The following is a 10,603-nucleotide window of genomic DNA, read 5'->3' as shown; positions in this document are numbered from 1 at the left end:
TCTAAAATCTGTAAAATGTTCAAAATTGCTATACTAAGTTCAAGGGCTTCTTTTTGCATTCAACAAAATCAAGGTTAAAAAGTTGTGTAAGCCTGAACCATCCCCACCCCTTGTAAACTAATATAGAATCTTACATTCACCTCACTGGTTACACCTTTATGAAACTCTGGAAATCTTTTATTAGAATTCCACGTTTGAACTTTAGACTTTAACAATGCAACAATCCTTGCTCTAGTTTCCTCTCTGCTTCATTCATGTCCTATCTTCCCTCTCTCTACCCCTCCCTCATGCCTTCCCTCCATCCCTCCTTCTGTCTTTCCTTTCTTAATTCCTTCTCTACAAAACTTTCTAATAAATTCAGAAATCAGGAAATGTGAGTCAACTTTGTCCTTGCATAATGTTTTTACAGCTGTATTAGAAGTGTTGCATTCACCTGAACTATATAATAAGATTGCTTATTTCTGCCAGCAAGAAAATCAATTGGGATTTTGATTGAGGAATGTATTTTACCTATAAGTCAGTAAGGAGGCACTGTCTTCTTAACAGTGTTCAATGTTTTGACTCAAAACATGAAGTAACGGCCCATTTATTTATGTCTTTGTTTCAAAATTTTTCTCTAGCTTTCAGTATACATGGCTTCCAATTTTTTGTGAGATCTATTTTTAAATATCTCATTGGGTTTTGTAGTATTGGAAATGACTTTTTTAAACTTAATAGTCTTTATTATAAATGTAGAAAACATGATTGATAATGGATTTGTTTTTTATTAATATTTACTGAACTCTACATTTTTCTCTGCTCCCCTCTCTGCCTCTCTGATCTCCCCTTCAATCTTCCCCCAAGGTCCCCATGCTCATAATTTACTCAGGAGATCTTCTCTTTTTTTTTTTTTACTTTCTACTTCCCATGTAGATTAGATCTATGTAAGTCTCTCTTAGTGTCCTCATTGTTGTCTAAGTTCTCAGAGATTGTGGTTTGTAGATGAGTGCATACATGTGATAATTGTCTTTCTGGGACTGGGTTACCTCACTCAAACTGATGTTTTTTAGCTTCATCCATTTGCCTGCAAAATTCAAGCTGTCTTTTTTTCTTTTTTTTCTTTTTGCTGTGTAGTACTCCATTGTGTAGGACCACATTTTCCTTATCTATTCTTTGGTCGCGGGACATTTAGGTTGTTTCCAGGCCCTGGCTATGACAAACAAAGCTGCTATGAACATAGTTGAGCACATGTCCTTGTGGCCTGATTGAGCATTCTTTGGATATATACCCAAAAGTGTTATTACTGGGTCTTGGGGAAGGTTGTTTCCTAGTTTTCTGAGAAACTGCCACACTGACATCCAAAGGGGTTGTACCAGCTTGCATTCCCACCAGCAAGGCAGAGTGTTCCCTTTTCCCCACAACCTCTCCAGCATAATTTGTCATCAGTGTGTTTGATTTGGGCCATTCTTACAGGTGTAACATGGAATCTCAGAGTTGTTTTGATTTGCATTTCTCTGATGACTAAGGATGTTGAACCTTTCCTTAAGTGTCTTTCAGCCATTTTAGATTCCTCTGTTGAGAGTTCTCTGTTTAGATCTGTACTCCTTTTTTTTTATTGGATTATGTGATCTTTTGGTGTCCAATTTCTTGAGTTCTTTGTATATTTTGGAGATCAGACCTCTGTCTGATGTGGGATTAGTGAAGATCTTTTCCCATTCTGTAGGCTGCTGTTTTATCTTGTTGACTATATCCTTTGCTTTACAGAAGCTTTTTAGTTTCAGGAGGTTCCATTTATTAGTTGTTACTCTCAGTGTCTGTGCTGCCAGGGTTATATTTAGGAAGTGGTTCCCTGTGCCAATGCATTCAAGTGTACTTCCCACTTTCTCTTCTGTGAGGTTCAGTGTGACTGGCTTTATGTTGAGGTCTTTGATCCATTTGGACTTGAGTTTTGTGGATGGTGATAGATATGAGTCTATTTTCATTCTTCTACATGTTGATATCCAGTTATGCCAGCACCACTTGTTAAATATGCCTTCTCTTTTCCATTTGATGTTTTTTTGCTTCTTTATCAAAGATCAGGTGTTCGAAGATGTGTTGATATCTGGGTCTTCTATTCAGTTCCATTGGTCCTCCTGTCTGCTCTTATGCCAATACCATGTGTAAACTTTTAAATTACTAACTTAAACCACTTCAGATAGGTTTGTTCACATTTTCTATTGCTTTTTAAATTATTTTAAATTACATTTATCTATTTGTCATCAGCATGTGTGTGCCATCAGAGGGCAGCTTGCAAGAGTCAATTCTCACCTTCCATAATATGGGTTCTGGGGTGTGAACTCGGGTTGTTAGATTTAGAGGCAAGTGTCTTAGCTCACTGAATCATCTTGCTAGCCTAGATTTCTATTCCTTCTTGGCTCAGTTTTATCAATCTGTTCCTTTCTCAAAATGTGTCTATACAATTTACCTAATTTGTTGCCTTGAGTTGTTCATAGTAGTTCGTTAGAATATTTTTTTATTCCTGTGTTTTCATCACTGTTCTTCTTTTGTGAAGAAACACCATGACCAAGGCAATTTTTTGTTGTTTTTTTTTTATTTTTTTTATTTATTTTTTTGATTTGGTTTGGTTTGGTTTGGTTTTTTGAGACAGGGTTTCTTTGTAGATTGTCCTGGAACTCACTTTGTAGACCAGACTGGCCTAGAACTCAGAGAGATCCACCTGCCTCTGCCTTTCAAGTGCTAGGATTAAAGGCATGCACCACCACCACCCAGGTCCAAGGCAATTCTTACAAGAGAAACTATTTAGTTGGAGGCTTGCTTATAGTTTCAGAGGTTTAGTCCATTATCATTTATGGCAGGAAGCATGGTGGCATTGAGGTAGATGCTGGAGCAGTAGCTGAGATCTACATCAAAATCATTAGGCAGAGAGAAAGAGGATTTGTTGAAAGCCAAAACCCATCCCAAGTGACATACTTCCTCCAAAAAGGCCAAACCCCTTATCTTTCTAATTCTACCAAAGAGTTCCACTCCCTAGTAACTAAACACTCAAATATATAAACCTCTGGGGGCATTATTATTCAAACCACCACATTCTACTTCCTGGCCTCAACAGGCTGCAAGCCTTATCAAAATGCAAAAATACATTCAGTCTGACTTCAAAAGTTCCCACGTCTACCACAATCTCAACTGTTTAAAAGTTCAAAGTCTCTTCTGAAACTCATGGCAATTGGTTAACTGTAACCCCCTGTAAAATCTAAACCAAAAAGCAGATCACAAACTTCCAACATACCCTGACACAGAATATACACTACTATTCAAAAATGAAGGTAAGGAAATATAGTGAGGAAATACTAGACCAAAGCAAATCTAAAACTCATCAGGGTAAACTCCAAATGCTATATTTCCATGTCTGATGTCAAAGGCCATTCCAGATCTCCAACCCCTTTCAGCTTTGTTGACTGCAATATATTTCTCTCTCTTGTGCCAGTTCCATACCCTGTCTGCAATTTTCCTTGACAGGTGTCTCATGACTCTGGCATCTCCACCATCTTGGGGTCTCCAATATAATCCAGAATTCACCTTGAACAGTTTTATATGATAGCCTCTCTAAGCCTCCTTGCAGGGACTTCCCTGACCTAGCCTGGCCTGAGCAGCTTTCCTCAGCTACAAAGGGAAACTCCACAATCAATTTCTTGTGTCCTTGACTATAAAGGCAGAACCACTTAACTACTCCCCCTTTTCAGTCTCTCTGGGAAGCTGCCAAGTTCTACTGCTTGCCAGCGCTGGAACTTGGACCCCTCCTTCATTAGCATGAGCTTTCTGTTTTGAATGATGTCCTTCACCACTTAAACTGTCCTTTAATTACTTTCACAGGTTGGAAGATTAGCTGGGTGGAGTCTTGCCCTGAGGTCAACACTCCTTTTAGTCCCTCTAAAATCAGGCTTTTCTTTAAACTTTTTCTCTTTGATCACAGGACTTGACTCCAACTAAACACTGCCAAGTACTCTTTTTCTCCTCCAACTGCACACTTTTCACTTTTCTTTGTCCATCTCGCTCCTTTTCATTATAGATCTGCATAAGAGTGATTACTGATAACCCCTTGACTAAGTCAATACTCCACTGTTTTTCGTTACGAGAAAAAACGAGCAACCCATTCCCAAGCTGGAAGGACCGAGTCTTACACTGTAGTTTGTCTACCTGTCTCCTTTACCAATAATGTGATAATCACACACCAGCCATCTTTTTTCACTGAGCTATTTTTTGTGGTTATGCTTTATTGTAGGCACTTCTTGAGATTATGCCATGTGTAATAATAGGAGGCCTTTTTTTTTTTTAGCTTTCATGTGTATGTTTTGTCTGCACATATGGCAGTGCATCACTTGCATGCCTAGTGCCCTTGGAAACCAGAAGAGAATGTCAGATCTCTTGGAATTGGGATTACAGGAGGTTGTGATTTACCATGAAGATGCTTGAAATAGAACCTGAGTCCTCCAGACCTCCCAGGAAGCCTTCTTTTTAAAAACTGTTTCTTTTACATTTGGAGATTAATATGATTAGATAATCCTTCCCTTTCCTCTTTCCAAGCCCTTGGTGTTGTGTAATTGTCTCCATCAGTGGCAAAGAGAAGTTTCCCTGATGTGGTATGAGGACTACAATTATCTGTGAGTTTAAGAATAAATGTTTAGCATATAATTAGAGAGTGGACTGGTAAAGTGGTGGTTATAGTACTCCAAGGTCCATGACATCACCAGCCCTGAGTAATTGGCCTAGGTTCCAGTACCAAGGCATGATTGCTCTCTTATTGAGTAGGTCTTAAATTCGATTAGAGAGATGTTAGCTGTAATGGTAAAATTAAAACTGCCATTCCCCAAGGGGTGGCAGCAGGAAGCAAGCAGTGAGCAGCAGGCCACAAGGGGCAGCAGGTCCCAGGCAGGTGAGAGACCTCAGGGGGTCAGCAGGTCCCAGGAGGAGCAAGGAGTGGGTAAGAGACAGAGAGGATAGGCACACCATGCAGAGAAAGTGGGTATTTATTTAGTGGGTTATAGAAGGGAAGGGAAAAGGGGAGAGGGAGGGAGAAGGGAGACAAGGAGAGAGAGACAGAGAGAGATAGAGACACAGAAAAGAGAGAGAGAGTGTGCGCAGGTTGGAAGCAGAGGGACAGAGGAGGGTGTGGGGAGGAGCTTGTCTCTTAAAGGATTGGGAAAGACCAGTACATTAGCTACTATCAAGGTATGTGTGCCACTATTGTACTCTAAAGATTATGGTGCCATGTGGTTCATTGTTGTGGTTCATTGGTGTCAGAGCTATGTAGGACTGTTGGTTGACTCTCTCATTTGGAAGTTTACATGGTGCCTTCTGGTAGCATGAAAGCTAGTCTTCAGCTAGCTTTCAGGTCAGTTCCAGTTCAAGGGTTTTTGGGTCCTGTGTCTGAAGTGCATGGTGTCTTCAGTAATAGGGACTTGCTTTCCACCCCCAGGAGGTCTTCTTAAACTAAGAAGTCATTCTCTTTCTAATTTCCCCTTTTATGAATTGTTTACCTATCGTATAAAATAATGGGTATATGTGGTTTGAGTAAGAATGGCCCCCATAAGGTCATATATTTGAATGCTTAGTCACTAGGGAGTGGCATTATTTGAAAGGATTAAAAGGAAGAGGAGGTGTGACATTATTGGATAAAGTATGTCTTTAGGGGTAAGTTTTGAGGTTTCAACAAACCCACACTCACTCTGCCTAATGATTATGATGTGATGTAGCTCTCAACTACTGCTCTAGAACCTGCCTGCATGCCACCATGCTCCCTGCCATAATGATAATGAATTAAACCTCTGAAACTCTAAGGAAGCCACAACTAAATGATTTCTCTTATAAGAGTTGCCTTGGTCATGATGTCTCTTCACAGCAATAAAACAGTGACTAAGACAAGGATTAAGATATGTGTGTGTGTGTTTATGCATATATAGTCCTTGTACTTTGTACAAGTTCACATCTGAGATTGATGCTATTATTCAAATGAGAAAGTAAAATTAGCAGCTAACTTAAGAGCAAATTTGGAACAAGAAGATTTCAAATAACAAATCATTATTGGACCAATTTTACAGGGCTTTTCCCCCAAAGCAGTAGAATGAATAAACTCAGTATGCTGTGGCTCTTTGAACGCATTGTTCTTTGTCTTCTCCCAACACTAGTTCTTTCTTCTTTCTCCTTTGATGGAACATCCTTTGTCAGTATTTAACTACTGAGATTGTGTTTAAGTTAAATGTTGTACAAGGTACCGTGGGGGATGGAAAAGAAAAGGAAACTATGATCCTCAAACTAAGTCTCCTCTACTTTCTTCCTCTGCTCCACACTTTCAAACACAGTATTCTGTGTGACCATTAGATTAGTTCTCATCAGACCCCATCATACCTCTGACACACTAGAAACCTGGCAATGGGCTATTTCTTGACGTGGCTGGTTTAAGACAAACCATTAAGGTGTAGTCTGTGTAGTTTTTGATAGGTTCTCTTGTGGTTCAGCCTGGATTAAAATTTGATATGCAGCTGAGGATGATTTTGAATTCCTGATCTTCTTACTCCCACCTTCTGAGATTATATGCCCACACTACCATACCCAATTTGTGCATTTCTGGGGATCAAACCCTGGTGTAGGAAGTCCTTCTGTCTATGTGTTGCTTTCATTGGTTGAATAAAGAAACTGCCTTGGCCTTTTGATAAGGCAGAACTTAGGTAGGTGGAAGAGACAGAACAGAATGCTAGGAAGAAGGGCAGTGTGGCAGATGCCATGAAGCTCCTGCCTGAGACTGATGCTGGTTAGAATCTTTCCTGGTAAGCCACAACCTTGTGGTGTTACACAGATTGGTAGAAATGGGTTAGATCAGGATGTGAGAAAGAAATTGAAGAAGACACCAGAAAGTGGAAAGACCTCCCACGCTCTTGGGTAGGCAGAATTAACATAGTAAAAATGGCAATCTTACCAAAAGGAATCTACAGATTCAACACAACGCCCAGCAAAATTCTTCAAAGACCTCAAAAGAACGGTACTCAACTTCATTAGGAAAAGCAAAAAACCCAGGATAGCCAAAACAAACCTGTGCAATAAAAGAACTTCTGGAGGCATCACAATCCCTGACTTCAAACTCTACTACAGAGCTACAGTACTGAAAACAGCCTGGTGCCGGGCGATGGTGGCGCACGCCTTTAAACCCAGCACTCAGGAGGCAGAGGCAGGCGGATCTCTGTGAGTTCGAGGCCAGCCTGGTCTACAAGAGCTAGTTCCAGGACAGGAACCAAAGCTACAGAGAAACCCTGTCTCGAAAATCAAAAAAAGAAAGAAAGAAAGAAAGAAAGAAAGAAAGAAAGAAAGAAAGAAAGAAAGACAGATAGACAGCCTGGTGTTGGCATAAGAACAGACAGGAGGACCAATGGAACCGAATAGAAGACCTGGATATCAATCCACACATCTTCGAACACCTGATCTTTGAAAAAAAAATATCAAATGGAAAAAAAAAGCATATTAACAAGTGGTGCTGGCATAACTGGATAGCAACATGTAGAAGAATGAAAATAGACTCATATCTATCACCATCCACAAAACTCAAGTCCAAATGAATCAAAGACCTCAACATAAAGCCAGTCACACTGAACCTCACAGAAGAGAAAGTGGGAAGTACACTTGAATGCATTAGCACAGGGAACCACTTCCTAAATATAACCCCGGCAGCACAGACACTGAGAGTAACAACTAATAAATGGGACCTCCTGAAACTAAAAAGCTTCTGTAAAGCAAAGGATATAGTCAACAAGATAAAACAGCAAGCAGCCTACAGAATGGGAAAAGATCTTCACTAATCCCACATCAGACAGAGGTCTGATCTCCAAAATATACAAAGAACTCAAGAAATTGGACACCAAAAGATCACATAATCCAATAAAAAAAAAGGAGTACAGATCTAAACAGAGAACTCTCAACAGAGGAATCTAAAATGGCTGAAAGACACTTAAGGAAAGGTTCAACATCCTTAGTCATCAGAGAAATGCAAATCAAAACAACTCTGAGATTCCATGTTACACCTGTAAGAATGGCCCAAATCAAACACACTGATGACAAATTATGCTGGAGAGGTTGTGGGGAAAAGGGAACACTCTGCCTTGCTGGTGGGAATGTAAGCTGGTACAACCCCTTTGGATGTCAGTGTGGCGATTTCTCAGAAAATTAGGAAACAACCTACCTCAAGACCAAGTAATATCACTTTTGGGTATATATCCAAAGAATGCTCAATCAGGCCACAAGGACATGTGCTCAACTATGTTCATAGCAGCTTTGTTTGTCATAGCCAGAACCTGGAAACCACCTAAATGCCCCTCGATTGAAGAATGGTTAAGAAAAATGTGGTCTATTTACACAATGAAGTACTACACAGCAGAAAAAAAATGACAGCTTGAATTTTGCAGGAAAATGGATGGAACTAGAAAACAATGATTTGAGTGAGGTAACCCAGTCCCAGAAAAACAATTATCACATGTATGCACTCATAGGTGGTTTTTAAACATAAAGCAAAGAAAGCCAGCCTACAAACCCTAATCCCAGAGCACTTAGACAACAATGCAGACACCAAGAGAGACTTACTATAGATATAATCTACATGGGAAGTAGAAAGTATAAAAAAACAAGATCTCCTGAGTAAATTGGGAGCAAGAGACCTTGGAGGAGATTTGAAGGGGGGAGGGAAGGTGCAGGGAGGGAAGCCGAGAAAAATGCAGAGCTCAATAAATATCAATAAAAAATATACCAAAAAAATGTAACAACCGGGCCAAGGAGGTGGCTCAGAAAAAAAATTGAAAAGCTCTAAGTATAGCAAATTAAAAAAAAAAAGGTAAAACTACATCCCAGTATCTCACCCAGCAGCTGAAGGGGGTTGGTTTGGACAAGCAAGCATTTAAATATTAGTCAGCTGGGGCATCTTGGCCTACGGTCTTAGAACAGAATTGGGTAATTTTCTACAGGATCCTCCATTAAGGAGATCAGATTCTAATTAAACCTGAAGTGACCTCAGCAAGAATACATGACGTAAGTCTGTGTATCATCTAGCCCTGTCTCAATAGCACCTGGTACACGAAGCACAGGAAGTTGCGCATAAGCGACGCACGAGACACTAGAGGCCCTGACTGAGGAACTTCACTTGATTCCATATCCGGCTGCCTACATCCGGTGAGAAGTAGCGGAACTGGGTTGGCCTTCCAATCCGAAGCAAGTTGTGTCCGCCCCGCGCCTGCGCAGAGAGGAAAAGCAAGCGCAACGTGGACGCCGCGGGCGGTCGCGCCTGCGCCTTGGCGTCCTCCTCGTGATTGGCTCCCGTCTGTTACGAGACCTGGGCGTTTCAGTTTTCACTTTCTGTCTGTCTAGCCCCCTCCCTATTTCCTCGGGCCACGAGGTTTCACTTCCGGTTACGGGTACCCGGGGGCCAGAGACGGGACCCGTTCCCAGCGCCGGGGTTGAGGCGAGGCTGCTAACCGCCTGTGTGACTGAGCGACTGTGGCGCACGCGGCCCGCGTCTGAGGAGAGGTCGGGAGTCGCCTCAGGGCGAGGGGCCAGGAGGAGACAGGGACGAGCAGGAAAAGCATGGGAAGGACGCTGAGCGGTGCGCTCGACTCCTCGGGGAAGGCGGCCGCGTCGGGGACAGGTAACGTTCCTTTGAGTGTCGGGGCGTCTCGGGCGAGGATTTCCACAGACACCCGTCGGGAAGGCGGAGCGCGGCTGCCGCGCGCGCGTCGGGGGCACCCGCGGTGATTGAGGGTTGGCGGGCGGGGTGGGCGTCCCTCGGGGGCCGCTGGACAGATGGCTGGGTCGCCCCGGACGGGCAGCCACGGTCATTTGCTCCAGCGTAGAGAAGGTAGTCATGGTGCGAGCCCGTGGACGGCTTCGGAATTGGTCTCTGCACTCAGAGGGGCAGAACGACTCGTAAGGGCGTTTTGTTTGCGTCGCCTGTCACAGGTCAGCTCCATTCCCAAGGGATGCGGTCAGTTCTGCTCTCAAGTTTTCCCTTCATTCGGGGCGGACTAGCTCATTCCCTGAGGGTTCTTAGGAAAACCCTCCAGTTTGTGAAGGCTGTAGGCGGCGAGGCAACACGTGGCATTACTTACTTATTTATTACGTATAAATGGGCCTACCCATATGGCAGTCAGCAGGCGGCTGGAGTGACGCTGAAGGAATGTCGCAGTGGGTAAGGGTCCCGCAGTTGCTCAGAAGACAGTACCAACCAGCACTTGGTAGGAAAAGTGGCTTAGCTTCAGAATCGGAGATTGAACGTTGTTGAGTTTCCCTTCATCGCGATTTAGCAATTCGAAATGCCTAACTTTAAACAGCTTGAACCTGTCTTCTCTCTGAAGGTCAAATTAGGATGGGAAGTTAATGAAATTCTTTCTTAACACTTGACCCGAGGACTCACAGTGTTCCCCCCCCCCTCCCAAGACAGCAGAAAGAAGACGGGAGCGTATATGTGATAGTATACATCTGAGATTGTTGGAAATCCTACCTAAGAGGTTTGGTGCAGAGCACGTATAAGTAGTGTAAGAGGGTGCTTTTCTATTGGAAAATTGGCTTGTAGTAAAGGAGAGTTCTATTGTCACTA

The 10,603-nt window shown here is 42.4% G+C and overlaps 1 protein-coding gene across 2 annotated transcripts in view; it reads left to right on the top strand.

Annotated features, from left to right (window-relative positions):
• Positions 1–9,377: 9,377 nt before the first annotated feature.
• Tasor2 (transcription activation suppressor family member 2) overlaps positions 9,378–10,603 on the top strand; it is a 62,166-nt gene continuing 60,940 nt past the window's right edge. For both annotated transcript variants that reach the window (XM_050150470.1, XM_050150471.1), the window contains exon 1: positions 9,378–9,655. The gene's annotated coding sequence lies outside the window, so the exon portion shown is untranslated. The remainder of the gene's footprint in view (positions 9,656–10,603) is intronic.

Source organism: Alexandromys fortis, unplaced genomic scaffold, assembly GCF_014885135.2.
Source record: "Alexandromys fortis isolate MF-2015 unplaced genomic scaffold, M_Fortis_MF-2015_v1.1 scaffold_69, whole genome shotgun sequence".
Lineage (NCBI taxonomy): Eukaryota > Metazoa > Chordata > Mammalia > Rodentia > Cricetidae > Alexandromys > Alexandromys fortis.
The sequence above is the reverse complement of the archived record's forward strand: the minus strand, read 5'-3'. Positions and strand labels throughout refer to the sequence as shown.